The sequence below is a fragment of the Canis lupus genome, chromosome 20, assembly GCF_011100685.1.
Source record: "Canis lupus familiaris isolate Mischka breed German Shepherd chromosome 20, alternate assembly UU_Cfam_GSD_1.0, whole genome shotgun sequence".
NCBI lineage: Eukaryota > Metazoa > Chordata > Mammalia > Carnivora > Canidae > Canis > Canis lupus.
Genome location: NC_049241.1, coordinates 19,925,135 through 19,945,298, shown reverse-complemented (window position 1 = coordinate 19,945,298; position 20,164 = coordinate 19,925,135). Strand labels below are relative to the sequence as shown.

General features: G+C 49.9%; 1 long non-coding RNA gene and 1 other non-coding gene across 23 annotated transcripts in view; one reads left to right on the top strand and one right to left on the bottom strand.

The window, feature by feature from the left end:
• Positions 1-1,125: 1,125 nt before the first annotated feature.
• LOC102155071 lies at positions 1,126-16,536 on the top strand. Of its 15 annotated transcripts, none has more exons than XR_005374740.1 (8): positions 1,126-1,332; positions 4,761-4,862; positions 10,486-10,584; positions 10,694-10,811; positions 12,349-12,487; positions 13,124-13,723; positions 15,867-15,941; positions 16,018-16,536. It is a non-coding gene; the product is annotated as an uncharacterized LOC102155071 (transcript). The 15 variants fall into 15 exon arrangements; XR_005374738.1 differs by having other exon boundaries at positions 12,259-12,487; XR_005374748.1 differs by having other exon boundaries at positions 10,663-10,811; positions 12,259-12,487.
• Positions 9,631-20,164, bottom strand: part of LOC102154993 — a 26,083-nt gene continuing 15,549 nt past the window's right edge. The window contains exons 5-9 of one of the 8 annotated variants that reach the window (XR_005374756.1): positions 18,178-18,373; positions 15,985-16,145; positions 15,059-15,202; positions 13,369-14,779; positions 10,816-12,493 (exon numbers count right to left, since the gene is read on the bottom strand). This is a non-coding gene — a long non-coding RNA (uncharacterized LOC102154993). Of the gene's footprint in view, positions 9,721-10,460; positions 12,494-13,368; positions 14,780-15,058; positions 15,203-15,984; positions 16,146-18,177; positions 18,374-20,164 lie in introns of those variants that run through there. The other 7 variants (XR_005374753.1, XR_005374754.1, XR_005374757.1 and 4 more) reach the window with 7 other exon arrangements.

Genomic DNA, 20,164 nt, shown 5'->3' with positions numbered 1-20,164 from the left:
TGGATGCCAAGGGATCCGTAACACACAAAAGTTTAGAATTTCTGGTCTATTCCTTCTCACTCAGGTGCAGAGATGGTTCCGCACCAGGTCCCCACCTGCTCCACTGAATCTCCGGTACCAAGGGCGTGGGCTCAAGCCCGCTAATCCCCCGGCTCGAAAGCTGAAATTTAGCTGAATGTCTGAGAAGTGCAAGTGAGAACCAAATTCCTCCACGTTCCCCCATAAAGCCAAAGCAGAGCACAGGTGTCTGAAGGCAAGAACCCCCACCCAGCACTGGGTTTGCAGCTAGCCACCCGGAAGCATTGTTCAAAGCTGAGCCTTCTTACAGCCAAATTCATTAAGGTGCCTGGAAAGTGGAAGGCACTGGTTCTCTACCTTGGCCGCCCCTAGGAACCACCCGTAGGAATTAAACGTTGCTGATGCCTGGTCTCCCTCCCCGAGTTTCTAAGTTGACTTGGGGTGACACAGGAGCATCGAGATATTTTAAACTCTCCACCGACTTCTAATGTGCAGCCAGGGCTGAGAATCTCCAGGGTACTGAGTAAAGCAAAGCCCCAGGCCAGGGCTCAGGGCACCCGAGGTCCCGTCCCGTGTCCTGGGCAAGTAGAGACCTCTCTGGGTCAGTTTCCTCATTTATAAACATCCGGGATGGGTAGAAGGGAGCTATGTTTATCAAGCACTCACCACATGCCAAGCACAAGTTTCTTCCTTTACTCCTCCAGCAGTTTTGTGGGGGTGGCAGGTGGTATTACGCCCCGGCTCAATCTCACCCAGCTAGTAAGCCATGGAACCCCACCTATTTGGCACAAAAACACTGTCCTTCCTGCTGTGCCACTCTGCTAAACGAATGCTGCTCAAATTTGCTAAACCTGGGTGAAGGTTTAAAGATCTTGTTGAAAATGCTGATTCTAATTTAGTAATCGCAGAGGTAGGTTCTGAGATTCCGCATCTCCATAGGGCTCCCAAAGTCGGCCAATGCAGCAGTCAGCAGAGGCCACTTTGAGTAGCAAAGGGTTAACTGAGTCTTTGGGGGTGGTGTCAGTTCTGATTGGTCAGTGCCTGTGCCTCTGGCCAGTTGGTTAACTAGGTCATTTCCCTCTATTCTGATGCAGTTTTGTTCTAGAATCACAGACCCCTCCTCTCCTCCAGTGCTCAGCCTGGTGGCTGGGGTGATCCCAACCCTACCCCCTGGCTCCAGCCTAAGGCAGACAGCACGTGGAATCCCTCTGCCAGGTGCCGTAGATCAGGGATGGGCTCCTAACTCAAGTCAAGCAAATGGGATACCAAGATTTTGAGAATAGTTCATTTCTCTTCCACAGGAGCCCCCAGAGGGTAAGTTCTTCCTTCCCCATAACTTGAGGATTTAAAGGATATAGCAGTTATTTCCTTCCAGGAGGGGAGAGCTCAAAGAGGTGGGCTGCAAACCCAGTAGCATGGAGCCTGACAATGAAGGCAGCCAGAGCAGAAACTTGGCCCTTGGTGACATCACTGGAGTGGCTGGATTAAGCCTTGCCTGAAGCTCACCTCAGAGCTATCAAGTCCCAAAGGCCATTTAACCCCATTATTGTTTAAAGCCAAATTGAGTTGAATTCTATGTCTCCTAACATCTATAGTCCTAATATAAGCTCTGGCATCAGAGACTAGAGTTTGAATCTCAGCTCAGGCACTCACTAACGAAGTGGCCTCTTTGGCAAGCCATTTGGCCTCTGGGAGCCTCAGTTTCCTTATACGTAATATGGAACTAGTAATGCCTATCCTAGGCAAGGATAGGCCTTTCCTTGTTGCAAGGATCAGGAAAAACCATGAATGTCAAAAGCTTGGCATCTATGGAAGAAGTAGTAGCTACTATCATCAACACTAATTATTAGTCCCAATTCAGCAAGCTCTCATTCTAAAAGCTGTGTATGTCAGCAATTGTTTCTAGCTGTTAGCAAAAAAAAAAAAAAAAAAAAAAAAAGAAAGAAAAAAAAGAAAAGAAAGAAAGCAAATCAACCTCAAAGATTGGGAGGGGTCAGGGGAAGGCCTGCCTCAAGGGTTATGAGTAACATTGAGAAAGAAGAAAAAAAGAGATTGAACTCTCTAAGCAACCAGGAGAGATGAGAAAGCTTGTCCTGGCCGGGAACGCAAGGCTTGCCTGGGCTATAATTGATTTGGTCATAATATGCTCAGACCTTGGCTCCATCTAGCAGGGCGTATGGAAGCCACGTTCTGCTTCTCTGGATATTTGATGGTCTGATTGGCTCAGCCTTCCTAATTGTGTTGTATTGACAAATATATTTGTTTGGAACAAGCAAATGTATTGCAGGCAGGAAACAGACCAACTCCAAGAATTTATTTTGCTTTTTGGCGCTGCTGCACTGAGCTTAGCATTCATTATGCACCCATGTAAAACAGTCTCCGGCAACGCTGGCCTGAGTTATCTTTTTAATTATATTTATTTTTTCAGCTGCATTTCGGATCATGAACAGACTTGCTGGTGCTAAACAGGCATCATTGGGTGAAACCTCCTGCCTCCCTCAAAATCACGTTGCGCGGATTAAATGTTCAAAGACATCAGACAAACCTACGACGCCGCCATGGGCCATTATCGCTAATGGATGGGAGATGGGGTTAAGTCAGTCAAATCCCTGCTCTGAGCCCAGAAAAGTCCACAGAAACCAAATCCTGGTCACCAGATTGAAATTGAAATCAGGTTTAAGTACAGAGATGGAGAGATGAATAAAAAGCAATTCCAATGGATCTCTTGGGCATCACCACCACCCATTTGACGGTACCCCCACCACAAGGGCACCTGGCGTCCGTAGTGTGAAAATGCAGCCCTCCTCTCTGATTGGATGAGGAGTAAGCACCTGACCCCAGAAGGGCCGAGCAGAGTCCCAGCTGGGGGGACTAGGAGAGAGAGAGAATGTGAGGGGCAGACAGACTTGACTGGTCATGCGGCAGGATCCATACCGAGAGAACTGGGACGTGTGGGCAGTCACCTTGGATGCCACGTGGACAAAGTAGTAACAAAAGCCAAGGAAAGGGAACAAACCTGTCACAGTGAAGTGGCATCATTGAGGAGAGACATGGGGAAGGGTCCTTCCACGGGTTCGTGGCTTCCCACCATCGGTGGTTCCAGTTGCTGAGGCACTCTGCCTCTCCAAGTACATTGCCCCTTTTTGTTCCAGCAAGCTCAAGTTCTCTGCCTGACATCCATACAAGGGAAAACTATGCAGCCAACCAAACAATGTTGTGGAAGAGTATTTATTAACAGGAAAAATGTACACAAGAATATTGCTGAATGCAGCAAGCATGCTTCTTTCCTTCCTCCAACAAATATTTACTGAGCACCTCCTATGCGTCAGATGCTACATACACACTGGGGAGAAACGTCACCACCCCAGCTCCTGTCAAGCTTACAGTCTGATTACAAAATGTCAGGTAAGATCCCACTTCAGTTTAAAAAAAAAAAAAAAAAAAAAAAAGATGTGTCACCAGCATGAGACAGCTCAGGGCACACTTACAACAGCTGGAAACCAGTGCCGCTCCAAGTGTGTTGTGGGGACCTCCAGCATGGGCATCACCTGGGAGCTGGTGAGAAATGCAGATTCTCATCTTCGGTCCAGGCCCCTGGGGAGTGGGGCCCAGCAATCTGTTTTAACAAGACTTCCAGATGATTCTAATGCCGTCTCAAGTCTGAGAACCACTCCCTGAAGCGCAATAGCTCAAGGCCCCACCGTCCCCATTAACAAGAACTTCTAGCTTTTCCCTAGGTTCTCCTTCTCAAATGCTACATGTTCAAGACCACCCAGGGATGTATGTGTATGTCAGCAAGTAATTCTAACAATCAGTTATATATAATTTTTGTGTATGTTAATTAATTGAATTCTCATAACATCTCTATAACATAGGTATGATGTACCCCCTGCTGATGAGAAAACTGAGGCATAGAGAGGTTAAATTAGTTGCCCAAAGTCACACAGCTAATAAGTGCTCAAGATGGGATGCAAACCCAAGTAGTCTAACTCTAGAACCTGTGCTTTGAACCACAAAGTTAAACCACTTGTGAAATAAGTCCTGAGTATCTTTGTGAGCTTGGAGAGATGGAGAGCTCCAGTCTTGGTGACTGGTCCCTCCCTGACCTGACGCTACTGTGTGAGATCTGTCATTGGTGCCTGGATTCCCCCATCTGGGGAGATCTCCTTGACCTTCAGATTGGAGTGCAGAGGCTCCTGTAGTTGAGAAGGGTCCTACAGCAATGCTACCTGAGCCTCAAAGCATTAGGGCCTTCGAAGAGGAGGGTACCCACTCAGCGAGGCTGGCACAGTCAGGAAGGTTCTAGGATCAGCCTTGAACCTACACAGAAGGATCCCTTGTCTCCCACTCCCCTTGGGCTGGGCATGAGTGCCAAGTCCTTGTTCCTATCCAGGTTGTCCCTTCCCTCATAAGTGTCTGCTCTAAAATCCTGTGGTCCTTTCTAATCTGGCCTTGACTGAAGGCAGCCAAATCCCAAAGACAAGGTTATTTTTAACTTTGAATTTCAAGATGTAGGCCAGAATCCTAGATTCTTTACTTCTAGGAAACTCCTTGGTCCCGGGGCCAGTGGGGGTAGGGGGAGGGAGTGGGGGAGGCAGGGAAGTGGTTTGCTAGTTAAAGAAGATAAAGGGGAGTGGCCCAGTTCACCCTCCAGAAGCAACGAAGCTCCAAATGCAGATAGAATCTTTGGCTGGGAAGTGAGGCCTTCCAATTCCACCCACCAATCTTATTCCTAAACCCAGGCCCGTATCCAGCCAATACATCCAGTTACACCCTCCAGAGGAACTGGGAGAGGACACTGAGGATCATCCATAGAGGACCAGCTCAAGTCATTAAATACTCAGGTATTTCCGGTCTGGCTGATAGAAGTTACCTCCTATACCCCATGCATGCCACCCCGCCTGCCCTGGCCTCACCCCATGACCTGGCAGCTAGAGGGTTAATGCCTGACCCAGCAAGGGGCCCTCACCTACGCCAGGGCTGTGGCCATTGTCTCCACTAATGGACTAGTGCCCACACTGCTAAGATCTAGAAAGATGCACACCAACTTGTTGAAATAGTGCTTCTTTCCTAGGTATTGGGACGGCAGACCATTTTTAATTCCTTCTTGTTGCTTATCCATAGTTTCAACTTTTCTACAGCAAACATGGGTTTGCTTAAGTAATGAAAAGTATTTCTTTTATTTTTTTTAATTTTTTTTTAATATGTATTTATGATAGTCACACAGAGAGAGAGAGAGAGGCAGAGACACAGGCAGAGGGAGAAGCAGGCTCCATGCACCGGGAGCCCGACGTGGGATTCGATCCCGGGTCTCCAGGATCGCGCCCCGGGCCAAAGGCAGGCGCCAAACCGCTGCGCCACCCAGGGATCCCGAAAAGTATTTCTTTTAAAACATGAAAGATAACAGGCAGATTGAAGTGTCCCGAGATGAAGCAGAGTCCCCTTCTGTTTCTTCACTGTTAGTACTGGCAGGCCCTCCTTACGATACAGCAAGCAGACTTGAGGGTGGTGTCAGGAGCCTCCTGAACACAGCTTTGCATATCTTCAGAAACCAGGCCCACACCCAGGGTTTCGGCAGAAAGGCATTGTGCTTCCCTGGCCACAAGCCTACCGACTGCCCCTGGTCGGCATGACTAACCATCTAATTCTGGAGAAATGGGAACTCATTGAGTGATCTGGCTTCCTCCAGAGAGCAGCCCATTTGTTTCCTGAAGTGACTGGTCCACTGGGAAGTGGGCCAGGATGAACCTTTGAAGTGCTCAATGGCAAGAGGAGGAGAAAGAAGAGAAAGCACAATAGAGCAGCCAGGGACGCTGACAGGGATGAAAAGTTCATGTCCTTGTTAAGAACAAAGATTAGATCAAAGCTAGCAGATCCATGGCACACGTACCGCTACCACTCATCTGCTGCCCAGGGCAGACATTGTCAATCAATCACAGCACTTTATCCTCACTGAGATTCAGCCTCGGAATCCTCAGTGCTGCTCTAGGCCACCTTCCCATCAACTACAAGTGTCACTAGAGCTGAATCTCATTTGTCATCCCTGCAGTACTTGGGCTGGTGATGCTAACAGTCCAGATGAGTCCACTGGGACCCCTCGAATGCAGTGATCACGAGATTCCCCTGACTCTGGAACGTGGGCCAAAAGGTGCTGTAGGGTCAGTGTTGTCGTTAACTCCCTCCAGCTCTTGGAGGCATCATTCTTTCTAGCATCAGAGACACTCCCAGCTGGGTGTGGCTCTACCCTCTGCCAGATGGCACAGGAGAGGTCATCTTCTCATCACCTTCTTCTGAGTCATGGAGCCTTTTCACCAAGCCAAAACAGAGTCAGAAGTTCAAATTAGCAAATCGTAGTGGAACTACTGTGCTTTAGGAGGAGGTGATCATCCCAAGCCATAGCTGCCCAGTGCCACCTCGGCTCTGGCCTTGACCACTGGAGGGCTTCCTGGGAACCCTGGGGCAACTTCCCATGGGGCAGAAGATCAATGATCTTCTCCATGCCTCAGTGTTTCACAGATGGGGAAACGGGCCCAGAGAGCAGTTGCAATTGGGCAAAACTCACTTGGCCAGTGAGGGGCAGACACAAGAAACCATGAGCCTCTTGGCTCCTGATCCAACTAACCAACTCAGTGTCTAATGTTTGGTCCCTTCTTTCCTCACATGATATAGTCCCCCTGAGTTTCTGCCCCTGCTCCCCAGTTTTCATCTTGTCTGGCAGCCAGTATCTCCCATTTCTAGATCAGCAGCCTAATTCTTCATCTCATGTTCCGATTCATCAAACTGCTTCATAAATAACTCCACAGTGAGGTTCACAAGGACCCCAAACTCATCATCCATGAATCTGAACATCCCAACTTCCCCCCCCAATCAGGTCCCACCCAGCATTCCCACTGCCCAACAGCCCCATCAGCCCCTGCGATTGCTCAAGCCATGAAGTTGGGGTCGCCCTTGATTCCTCCCTCCCCCAATATGTAGTCACTGTGGCCTTTCACCTTAATTCTGACCTGACCTCCATCCACTTCTCTCCATCCCCACTGCCATTTCCTTATCTTAAGCCACTGTCAGTTCCCCCCTGGATTTTGGCAACAGCCCCTTAACCAGTCTCTCTGGCTCCAGGTTTCTCCCCCTCCATTATTCAGGATCTGGCCCACATCATCTTTCTAAAACACAAATTTGAAAGTTACTCTCTGGTCCAATCTCCCTGGCATCTTTTACTACATCCTTTGTAAGCTGACCCATTTACCTCTTCAGACCCATCTTTTGGGACTCCTTGATCCAGACTCCTACAAGGTGGAACTACTTTGTGTCCACACTGTGTCTTTGTGTACGTGTGTGTGTATAGATCAAGGTCTAAACTTTTCCAAGCAGTTCCCCCTGCCCAGAACAATTTCTCCCGTTTTTCCTAGCTAATCATTCCCCATGCTTCGAGGCTGTCCTTAGCTGTATCATTTAGCAGTGTCCCTCCCAGTCGCCAAATGTCTACACTGTGGTGACCTCCATGAGTCCCCCACCCCCCCACCGCCCCTAGCAACTCTCCTGCCTGTTTGCACTCATGACCTCAAAGGGCCTTTTTTTTTAATGCCCTGTCACCTGGGACTCAAAATCCCTGAGGTTAAGAATTCTGTCTTGTTCCGTGCTGGAGCTTCAATCCATAGAAAGTGCTAGGTGCCTAGTAACTTGTCCGTGGATGGATGCATGGATGGATCCCATGACATTTTTGTTCTTGATTGACCTCCTGTTGGAATCATTGAGTCAGGAAGTCAGTGCCCTTATCTACTCACAGAGCACTGTTATTTTATGTCAAATAGAAGGCGAGCAAAAAAGAAAAGAAAGCAAATAGTAAGAGCAGGCTCAGCCCTGAAGGGAGGGTGCTCAGCTCCAGGCCTCGAACCACGTGTTGTATGCCCTCGAGTGGGCTCCTTCTGTGTTCCAGAAGGTGCAAAGCTCCCTGATTCTTGGTCTTTTAATTCTGACCATAGTATCTGTCTATCAATTCCCCCAGTGCGTCTCAGCATTAATCTCAAGGGGCACACATCTCTCTTTCCTAAGCCAACACTACAGTCTTATTTATGGGGCCACCCAGTCATACATACAGCTCCTGGAGGACAGGCACCTCTTAGTCCCTGCAGCATCCCAGAGCTTCCCACAGTGTCTGTCACATAGTAAGTCCTCAGTAAACATGGGGTGGGTGGGTGAAGGGGAGTGAGGCCGGAGAGGAAGAAGGGGATGGGAGACCCTAGGAAAGAGGCTGCAAAGGGGGAAAGATGAGAGACACAGGAGAGGAAGGGAGTGCTCAGGACAGGCTTGGGGCCAGCTGCTCCACCAGACCCTGGCGTGGGCCTGGCTCAGCCCAGCAGCTGTGATTCACTGGCTCCCAGCCCTCGTGACACACCTGTCTGGCAGGGCCTGGCTGTGTTTGGCAGCTCAGGTGCCCAGCCTCTTCTTGCTGCGGGGCAAATGTGAGCCAGGAACCACCCTCCAGACTCCTGCTCTTCACCCTCTGTCTTGGGGCCTCCCTCTGCCTTGCAAAGCCAAGCACGTGATAGGCCTTTGATAAGGCTGCCAGGGATGGTAGGGAGTGTCTGGTCAGCCAGGAAGACAGAGTGACCTCTGTCCTCTTGCTCTCAAATAACAGCCCTCCTCCCTTTTTCCTGCTTTGTTTCTCTTCCCAGCGCGCTCACTGCGCGTTCCCAGAGCCTAGAACAGACCGTAGTGAGTTGCAAGCACTTGGTTTCTTTGAATGAAAAGTTTTGACAGCTAGGAAGAGAAAGGCCTAGAGAGGCCCAGTGACTGCTGAGCCACCCAGTCACTCAGTGACTCTGGAGGCAGAGCTCCCACCTCTTCTTGTGCTACTGTGCCATACACCTTCCAGGGCGGGAGGTGAGGGGCAGCCTGGGGGCTCAGGCGCAGAGACCAGAGCAGGGCCTCCGGGACCCTAAACTAACCAGCAGCCACACGCTGAGCCCTTCCTTGCAGGGTGGTTGCAGGTGACTGATGAGCTGAATCATTCATGTTATGTCACCTTAATTAACGTACATTTAAATTTAAAAACAGATCCTGCCGTCTCCTTATTTGAAAACTTTTCTGTGGGTCTGGAGCAACTTGAGTAGGTGAATCTACTCTTTCAACTATAAATTTTATGAAATCAAAATACACATCAAGTATTCCCATGAAAATTTAGCTTCCAAATTGAAATGCGCTGTAAAAGCATAAAACACACTCTGCATGTGGAAGGTTTTGTATGCTTAGAAGAATACAAAGGAGCTCACTCACCGGTAACTGTGCATATTGGTTTTACGTTAAAAAGATCCTATTTGGGGGACGCCTGGATGGCTCAGCGGTTGAGCGTCTGCCTTGGGCCCAGGGCATGATCCTGGAGACCTGGCATGGAGACCTGGGATGGAGACCAGGGATGGAGACCGGGATCGAGTCCCATGTCAGGCTCCCTGCATGGAACCTGCTTCTCCCTCTGCCTGTGTCTCTGCCTCTCTCTTCTCTCTCTCTCTCTCTCTCTCATGAATAAGTAAGCAAAAAAAAAAAAAAAAAAGATCCTATTTGGAATATATTGGGTTAAATAGAGTGCGTTATTAAAATTTCATCTCTTTTTTATTTCTTGAATGTGGCTCCTCGGAAATGGGAGTTACAGAGGTGGCTCCATCCTATTTCCATCAGGCCGCGCTGGTTTAGGGGGACAGGGCCGGGCTGGAAGGGGGGTGATTCACAGGCTTGCTCGCGGTGCTGAGCCCCCGCGGCTCCAGGAAGGGGGCAGGACTCTGGGCAAGGGCTGGGCTACTTGGGAGGCCCGCTGGCTCCCGCGCGGCTCCCCGCTCCCTGCACTCAGCACACTTCCCTGAGGGCGCGGGAAGCAGCTCCGGGGATTAGCGTTCATTCTTTCCCGGGAGGGCAGATGGGGAGAAGGTTAAGTGCCAAGTGCCTGCAGCTGCCCAATTAAGCCCCGGGAGAGGGATGAGGGTGGAGGAGGGGCTGGGGACCGCTCCTAGGGATTGCAGCAGACGGGAAGCAGCGAGGGTTGGGCCGCCTTTATCTCATTTCCCCCCAGGGGCAGCGCCCCCCCCCCCCCCAGGCTCAGCAGGAGTGGTTCACTTTCCCAAGACCACACAGCGGGCTCAGAGCAGAATTGGACACCACTGTCCTAGTCTGCTCCGGCTCCTTAAGTAGAGAGCCTGGGTTCAAAAATAGTTGCCTGCTTTACCATCGCTCTGGGAAGAGTTGGAGGCAACAGCACCTGCTTCCGTGTATCCCCTCGGTGGATATTCTCAGGACACTCCTGCCCCATTACTACCATCCCCATTTATGGATGAGGACGTGAAGGCTCAGAGAGGTTCAGCATGTTGCCCAGGGACACCCAGGGAGGCAGCTGGGAAGCCAGGGGATTTGAACACCAGGTCACCAGGGCTGCCCTGAGCCCTGAGCTTACCCACCATGTCATGTTGCCTCTTCTCCCAGGAACCTTCCGGCAAATGTCAGACTTGCCAGCAGGGAAGCCGAGGTGGCAGGATGTCTGCCTACAGTCTCCGTCTTACATGTGGCAGCCCTGAGCTGGAGGTGAGGCAGGAGGAGGGATGTCATGTTCCCCGGGCTACCTCCTACTTGCCCAGCTTAGGTGCCACCTCCCCCAGAAAGCCCTCATTGATTCTCTCCCCTTGCCTTCCAGCCTCGTTTCCTGGCATCCTCCTCACTTCCCCCGCTCTCCTGATGGTTCTATTTATCCACATACAGATAGCTAACATGCGTTGAATGTTTCACCCACGTTACTTCACTTTACCCTGGTGGTAATTAATTTTCTGTGTCAATTTAATTGGGACTTGGGGTATCCAGATTAAACATTATTTCTGGGCATGTCTGTGAGGATGTTTCCAGAAGAGATTAGCATTTAAAAACATCAGCCTGAGTAAAGCAGCTTGTCCTCCTCCCCAGTGGAGGTGGGCCTCATCCAATCCCTGGAAGGCTGTAACAGGACAAAAAAGCCAAGGAAGGGGAAATTTGTGACTCCTCGAGCTGAGACGGGTCTCCCGTCCTCACATGGGACTCACACCATCTGCCCTCCAGTTCTCAGAACACCCCCCGGCTTTCCCAGGTCTCCGAACTCCAGAGAGCAGACCCCTGGACTCCTCCACCCCCACCAGCCCCGGGGCCAGTTCCTTGCACTAAATCTTATATATTCGACTGGTCCTGTTTCTCTGAAGAACCCTAACTAACACAACCCTCACAGCCAGCCAGTAAAGAGATTTTCTATTTGACAGTTGGGAAAACTGAGGCAAAGAAACACAGTGAACTGCTCGCATCACAGAGTTCCTAAGTAGTCACAACCCATTCGTTTCCAGCTGGAGTGCTCCCTCTGAAAAGCCTTACCATCCTACACAGCACCCTGGTGGATTACCGGCCGACTCCTCTGTCTTCCCTGCTGTCTTAGGAAGAAATTAGAAAGGCCGAGTCGAGATGGTGCTAGTAGAGCAATGATCAGAGCAGCCCTGGTAACCAGAGGGCATGTCTTGCTCTCCACCTAGAAGCCCAGCGCTGGCATGGAGCATGGCCTGGGTGATCCATGTCATCGTCGACTGTCTACTGATTGAGCACTGTCCATATGCCCAGCACTGAGGGCCCGGCAGGGCACAAGACCACTGGGGTTCCTGTCCTCATGGAGCTTCCATGCAGGGGGAGAAAAATCAAATATGCAGATAACAATATAAAGTGATTTCTGTCAGGGCACCTGGGTGGCGCAGTCAGTTAAGTGTCTGACTCTTGATTTTGGCTTAAGTCAAGATCTCAGGGTCATAAGATAGAGCCCTACATCCGGCTCTACACTGGGGATGGAGCCTGCTTAAGATTCACACTCTCTCTCCCTCTCCTCCTCCCCACTGTTCTCTCTCTCTCAAAAAGAAGAAGAGGAGGAGGAGGAAGAAGAAGAAGGAGGAGGAGGAGGAGGAGAAATAAAAAATAGTGATTTCTGATAGGGAGACAGTCAAAGAGAACTAAAGCAGAATAAGGGAAGAGGGGGTGATGAGCAGAGAGGGTGGTCGAGGAGGACCTCTGACGTTACATGTGAGCAGAGAAGTGAAGTGAGAGCGTTGAGTCCCAGGAAGATCTGGAGGAGAAACGCCCCCCACCCCCCACCCCCCCAGCAAGAGAGAATAGCTAAGATAAAGACTCTGCTAGGAGAGCATGCTCAGTATGTCAGGAAACCAGAATGGTCCACACAAATGGCACGTATGTTTGCAGCGGCATTATTCATAAGCCAAACAGCGAGAGCAACCCCGTGTCCGTCACCTGGTGAATGGATACCTGAAATGCGGTATGTCCACACCACAGAATATTACTTGGTCACACAAAGGAGTGAAGAACCAGCAACACAACCTAGGTGAATCTGGAAACATGACGCTGAAGAAAAGAAGCCAGACACAAAGCCCATGTACTGTAGGATTCCACGCGTACGGACTGCCCCGAGTAGGTAAATCTGTGGAGGGAGAAAGTGGACGCATGCTTGGTTGCTGAGGGCTGGTGAGAAGTGGGGTGGGAGGCGCTGGTAATGAGGATGCAATTTCTCTGGGGGTTGATGAGAACGTTCTACGTCAGATTGTGGCGATCATTGCCCAATTCTGTGAAAAACATCACCATCGGCGAACTGCTCACTTTCAGTGGGTGAGTTTTATGATATGTTAATTATATGTCAATAAAGCTGTTAAAAAGACAAGAAACAAGCAACCAGAAGAAGAGAGAAGGGGCAGGTGGCTGGAGCAGGGTGAGCGGGAAGAGAGAACCAGGCAGGGCAGGGAGGTCCTCACAGATTCAGAGCTCTGGGTTTCATTCTGTGTTTGGAAGCCACTGGGGGTTTGGGTGGCAAATCTGGCGGTCCCTGTTTTCTTTTTTCTTTTCTTTTTTTTTTTTTTTTTTAAGATTTATGTATTTAGGACAGACACACAGAGAGAAGCAGAGACACAGGCAGAGGCAGAAGCAGGCTCCCAGCAGGGGAGGATCCCAGGACCCCAGGATCACACCCTGAGCCGAAGGCAGACACTCAACCACTGAGCCACCCAGGTGTCCCTGGTGGTCCTGTTTTCATGTTTGAAAGATCATTCCTTTGCAGAGCAGCCTGATGTTCACCATGGATCCTGGTGCCTGGATTCCAGCTGAGCCCATGGTCCCAGCTGCCTGACTACTGCCAGTTATGTCATCTGTGTCCTCTGTTTCTCACCCGTAAAATGGGATGATAATAGCACCTCCCTCACTGGAGTTCATGGAGTGAATATTCATGAAGCTCTGAGATGGGCGCCTGGCACATAGGCAGGTCCATAAAAGTTTGGTAATTTAAATAAATAAGATAGTACTCACTAGATGATTCTTCTCTGCCTGGGGAGGGAGCCCAGCAAGTCAGATCTGCTTTCTGCTCTGCAAAGCTCTCGCCCCTCGCCTGGCTCCATCCAGCAAGTAATTGCTCCTGAGGCTTCATTCCAAATGGGCCATAAATCAGAGGCCAGGGGCTCCTGTTACCAGCGGCTGGCGGTGAGGTCCCTCCCTGGGGTAATTGGAAGCAGATGTTGCCAGCCGTCTGGCCTCCAGGGGCCTGTGTACCTGGGCTGCTCGCGTCACAGCAGTTGAGGCAAGAATTTCCATGAGCCCTGAAAGGTTGTCAAAGAAACGGCCTCCTAGGGCTTCCAGATGTTCAGCGGCTTGTTTCAAGCAGGAGGTGGGTAGCTAATGGGGGTCTTTTGGGGGCTGAGAGAGGAAGCCAAGGTCATGGATGACACTGGGGTTCTTCCAAGGGGCTGACTGGCAGGCAGGGTGTGGGGGCCGGGAGACAGTAAACTGGAAAGGAAGGGCCTTGGCTCTGCGGGAATGAGAGAGCCTGTTCCATGGTCTCCGTTTCTCACTTTTTCAGCCTGTGCTCTAAGGTAAAGGATGTCACCTTTCCAGACCTCTGTTTTCTCATCTGGGAAATGAGTGTGATAGAACCTAACTCAAACACATATGAAGGGTGGGGAGAAGTAACTGAAGTTGGAGCTCCAGTACAGCATCTGGCACACAGTGGATGCTCAAAACTGTAAAGGGAGTGAGGTGCAGTGCCTGTTGTTCAACAAGCCTTATCATCCCTGGACACTGAGCACTGAGAAGAAGCAGGTGTAGGACACCCCTAAGAAGCTCTCTTTCCAAGCTTCCTAAGGCCAAGATTTTGAGAAAGTCCTGAATATTCCTTAGCAGTCCTTCAGCTACAAGTGCATGGGTAGTTTGGCTTCAGGTACAGTTGATTCAGGGCTCAGATGATGTCACCAGGAGCCATCTGTCCTCTTAACTTCCTCTGATGGATTGCCAGATTTAGCAAACAGAAACACAGGATGTCAGTTTAATTTGAATTTAAGATAAACAAGAAATACCTTTATAGTGTAAGTATGCCCCACTAAATTTTTAAGTATAAGTTAAATACCACCAAATATTTAGTGAGACATACTTATGCCTTACAATTTTTTTAATGCATTGTTTATCTGAAATTCTAATTTAACCGGGCTCCCCCTATTTTATCTGGCAGCCCCTCAGTCTCCTGGGGTAGCAATGGACAGCAAGCCTCTCATAGCTTCTCACTGGCTCTGATTAGGTCATGGGACTCTCTCAAATCCATTACTGTGTCCCAGGGGACTTACTACCTGGTTTACTTGTCCCTTCCTTTAGACTCTGAGCGTGGAGTGAGTTTATCCCAAGCTCCTAGGAGATTGGGTCCCTCAAAGTCCAGGTGTTACGAATTCAATGCCTGCAAGAAATAGAGATGGGGGTGGGTGTAAGGCAAGGAAACTAGGAGCCACTGAGCCAGAGGCAGAGAGCTGGGTGGCCCCCAGCTGGGATAACCAGAGGAGGTGTGAGGCCTCTTAGGGCCAAAGAGACCCCATGATTGTGCCTGGCTCTGCTAAGGCATCTTTGGATGATCCCACATCCAGGAAACCCTTCCCTAATTACCTCGCTAAGCTTCGGGTTCCCCACCAGCAAAATGAAGGTAACAAAGCAGACTTCTTGGGGTGGTTTTGAGGCCCACCTGAGGTTCACCTGACCCCTGATTTGATGCCCAGTTGGCTCTTATTCAGTGATCACAAATTCAGTCGGCATCTCTCAAAACTTCATTTCCTAGAGGTAGACGTTTCCTAGGTGGGGTTCCAGTGCTAAAGGTTTATTTCAATCCCTAAAAAAGCCAAAATGAATGATAATTAATGGTCAGTCAGGACTTCTCAGCCTCAGCACTACTGATATTTGAGGCTGGATAGTTCTTTGCTCTGGGGGGGGGGGGGTGCTGTCCCGTGCATTACAGGATGTTGAGCGGCTCCCCACACCCAGCCAAGACCACAAAAATGTCCCCAGACACTGCCAAATGTCCCCTGGTTGGGGGAAAGTGACTCCCTCCCCCGAGAACAACTATGATAAAAAAATAAAATACAAATATATACTCATATAAACATGTTTTAAGCTACTGCATCAAATGTATATGGAAAACCCTATATTCTCCATGTCCCACTGGGGAGGCAGCTTGCTCAGCTGGGCTGAGCCCACTGCGGTCCCTTGAAGTCCACATAAATTGGAGTGAAGACACCACTTCTGAAGCTAAGTAAGCCTGAGTAGTCTTCCTGCCCCTAGGGACTTTCAAACTGCATTGAAAATGAGAATCATCTGTCTCAAAAATGTTTACATGTCAAGTTAATTGAATGGAGAAGGCTAGGGGATGGGCAGTGCCCAATCGTCTTTCAGCTCCCATTGTGGCAAAAGCCAAAGGGCTTCTTGAAACAACATCAGGATTTGTGTCGTGTTGGCGTCTTAAAGTCATGCCCTGCTTTCTACTATTCTTTGTTAAGTCATAGAAATTCCGGTCACAGCCAAGATTTCATCAGCCGTGGTCAGTGGGAAGGAGGGAGTCCGGGCGCCTACAGGTAAACACAAGACAACCAAATTCAGTTGAAGACTGTTCGAGACCTTGTGCCGAAACGTGGGTTTGCCTCTCCCTAGGTCGAGGTCCTTGGACAAGCTGTGTCCTCCTGACGGGGCCCGTGTCCTGTGCTGTCACACGCGCCCTGTGCCCAGACGGACCCCGCCTTGGGTGGAAGCTCTGCTGTGGCCGTGGTGAAATGCTTCATCTGTTCAGAACAAGGGCACTGTATTTTCATTCTGCACTGGGCCCCATAAGTCACGAGGCCCCATCCTGCTCTCTCAACTCCATTTTCGCATCTGTAAACCGGCAGTAGCAGCACCCTCCGTCCGCAGGGCCCCGCGAGGGTTACAGACCCACCCGGGGGCTGACGATGCTCACCCAGCACCGCCCGTACCTGCGTGGCCATCCCAGCAGCTCAAATAAACAGTGGCTGCAATCGCTTTCAGAACCCATCTCAGAAGGAAGTCTTTAACTGCAGTCCTGAGACCATGACTCGAAGTTTCCGGAACCTTTGAAATTCTCACTGTTTATTATGTTTGTTACTCCCATCTGTTTCCTGCAGCAGTGAACTCTTTTAAATGAAAGGCCTGTGGACGTGTGGGGGGGATGGGGAGCGGGCCAGGCAGGGGGCAGTTGGGAGACTCCACCCCCGGGGCCGCGGGGCTGAGGAGCAGTGTCCCCAGGGGCAGTGAGCAGAGCTGAGGAAACAGACCGCGTCCCCAGAGCTTCTGCAGGGGAGGAAGGAAGAGCAGGCCTCTTGTTCACATTTGCACCCGTTAAGTTTTCCAAAGACGGACAGAAAAGATGGAGTTAGAGCTGATCCTAAGGGATGCGCATGAACGCCCGGCCCTTCTTACCCGACCCTCAGCATGTGGGGAGCTAAGAGCCTCGTGGTTCACCCTGCCCTATCTCAGCGGGGACCTCTTGGAGGGGTTCAGGGGAATGGGAGTCATGAGAGGGCTCTGTGCCTTCCATCACTATTACCCCAGGAGGGGTCCAGGTCCCAACCCACCCCTACAGTTTATGCGTGTCCTGGCACGTTAAAATGGGAGCATGCACATGGGATGATAGAACTCAAGGTCTTAGGACAGACACTGTGGCAGGTGCCCTTCTGGGCCGGTACGCTGAGCACCCCAAAATGGACCTCAGTAGCCGCCCACAGGGAGGACAACGTCTGTAGCTCCTGTGTCGGGGGCCACAAGAAGAGACTGCAGCATATGGAGGTGCTGATGGAGCCCCACTGGGCATCCCCAGTCTCCCTTCACAGGGGACTCTTTTCTTACAGCACCTCCACCTCTCTCCCTCCCCCTAGCCCTAGAGTCCTTCCATCTCCAGGTCCAGAAGCTTCCGTCTTCCCCAGCTCTCCTCCTACATGTATTATTTATGCCCTCAGTCTCTGTCATGCACAGGGGCCTAGGCTTTTGAAACTCCAAAGCCAAGAGCTGACACTCTTTTCTCTCAGAGCTCCTGCTGAGTCATCCTGTCCCGGAGGCAAGGAGTACAAAGCTCAAAGCTGGCGGAATGGAGGAGAGAGCAAGGTGGAAACACAGGGAGCAGAGAACATATCATGTCCTACCACCTGTTCTCACACGGTTATGTCAAGGCTTATGATGATGATTTTTGTTTATTTGTTTCACAAGAAGTAGAGCTATGCCTGTGGGCATATGTCACCCTAGCAGAACCATCTCTTGGGTGACAAGATGCCGGAGGAAGGAGTCGTACTCCTGCTTTGTGCCCTAAGACATCCAACTATCAAAGAGGGTGCTGGATAAAGCCCAAAGCCCAATATCGCCTGCTTTGATACCAATGTCTCAATGCTGAGACTAAGCAAGCCTTCTCAGCCCCATGCTCCTGACCTTCTCCCTCTGAGGGCGACCATCCTCCACCCTTTGGAGAGTCGCTGTATCTGTGAGATGGGGTGGTAGTCGCGGTCAGGACTGATGGGGAGGTTAGATCGGCTTTGAACCCGAGCTTCTTTTGAACAGGAGCATGATTTACCCAATGAATCTCCATAACGCCATCAAATACCATGAAAGTAGGGCAGCCCCCAGGGCTCAGCAGTTTAGCACCGCCTTCGGCCCAGGGTGTGATCCTGGAGTCCCGGGATGGAGTCCCAGGTCCGGCTCCCTGTATGGAGCCTCCTTCTCCTCTGCCTGTGTCTCTGCCCTCCCCCCACCTCTCTCTCTCTGTGTCTCTCATGAATAAATAAATAAAATCTTAAAAAAAAAAAAAAGTACCATGAAAGTAGTTTGCAAACATGCTCGTCCAGTTGGGGAGGGCTCCCGGCCACATGCCAAGGGGGACTTCTTCACTTCTCCCCTCAGAGAGCAGGCCCGGCCACCATGTTCACCATAGTGTCCAATCTCAGGGAGAATAACTCTGCAGTCAGCAGTGCCAACATGGTCCCGAGAAGCAGTTTGCTCAGGGACGAATCTGGAAAATAACGTGCATCATCCTCATTTTGAAAATGTTTTCACCCATTGCTCTGCCAAATGGCACCTCTTTTGGTCAAATCAGCTCCTTCCAATCAATGCATTTTCAAGTTCAGAGCTGGGATGGGCCTGTGGAGGAGGTTTCTGAAGGAACGGGGTAAGGTGAGAAGGAGCCCAGAGCTGCCACCACAGAGTCCACTGGGACCCTTGTCTACCCCTGGCTCTGAGTACAAGACCAAATCACAGAGTTTCTCCCGAAGTTCTCAATGCTTCTAGCGTTCCTCGGGAGTTCCTGCGGCTGCTGGCTGAGATCCCAGCACAAACCCATCAGCTGATCCTGGGTGCATGTTATGACCCCATCAGAGTCTATGACCCCAGCCATAAAATGAGAAGAATCGTCTTTGTCCTTTCTCATTATACGGCAAGTCCCTCCTATCAGATCATCAGCTCTCTGGGGACAAGGACCATGTCTTATTTACTTCCCACAGGGCCCGGTACAGGTACAAAAACAACAATAATATAGTACTCTTTTTTTTAATGTTTGTTTGTTTGTTTATGAGAGACACATAGAGAGAGGCAGAGACATAAATAGAGGGAGAAGCTCGATGCAGGACTCGATCCCAAGACCCCGGGATCACACCCTAAGCCAACTCAGATGCTCAACCATTGATCCACCCAGGTGCCCCAATATACTACATTTTTATTGAGAACCTACCCAGTTCTAGCGAGGAACGCTGCTAATCCCTGGTCATACATTATCTCATTTAGTCCTTACAACAAATTTCAGTTTGCTATGGTTATTATCTCCATTTTCCAAATAAGGAAACTAAGGTTCAGAGAGAGGGAGTTTAGCCTACTCAATTTTTAATACTTGAATCCTAGCTCATTTGCTGTTTCTTCTCTTTCCTGCTTCATCCCACCTCCCTAGCTACAGAGAAACACAATCTGATAGATGAAAAGACGCTCCACAAACATAAACTCAAATCGGTCTAGAGCATCCTCAACTCTCTCACCTCCCTCAGGATCACTGGCCATTTACTTATTCAGGAAATAATTATTGCAAGTCTCCTCTGTACAAGCTGAGGATGAAATAATAAGCACAAATAATCATCATGTAGCCCTCAGGAGCTTACCGTCTGAGAATTCAGTCAAACCTGCTGGATATCTCTGTAAGCAAAAGTGCTCTCCGCCCCGCCCCCACCTTCTGCCCAGAATTCAATTTATTCATTCTTCAATTTTTATGATTTATTGAAGTGAGATTGAGTTAGGCTGCAAGTAACATGAAATCCAAGTATTAATGGTTGCTTTAAACTATAAAGAGATTGGGAGTTTTTTTGTTTTGTTTTTTTGGGTCTTTTTAAAAGATTGTTTTTATTCATGAGAGACAGAGAGAGAGAGACAGAGGCAGAGACATAGGCAGAGGGAGTAAAAGGCTTCCTGTGGGGAGTCCGATGCAGGACTGGGTCCCAGGACCTCGGGATCACACCCTGAGCCGAAAGCAGACGCTCAACCACTGAGCCTTCCAGGCATCCCTAGGTTGGTTTTTCTTAGATAACAATGTCTAGTAGGAAATTGTTTTAACTAAAACATGTCAGAACAGAATGAAATCTTGATGGTTCTGTTGGCCTTTGCCACATGGACATGAGATGGCTGCCACAGTTCCAGCCATTAAATCTATATTCTAAACAAGAGGAAAGTGCGAAGGTCATGAACAAAAGGGTTCTTACCAGCTTAGTCAACCTTTCTTCTGTGAGGCTATTCTGGAAGTCCTTTGCCACAACTGATGCTTTCT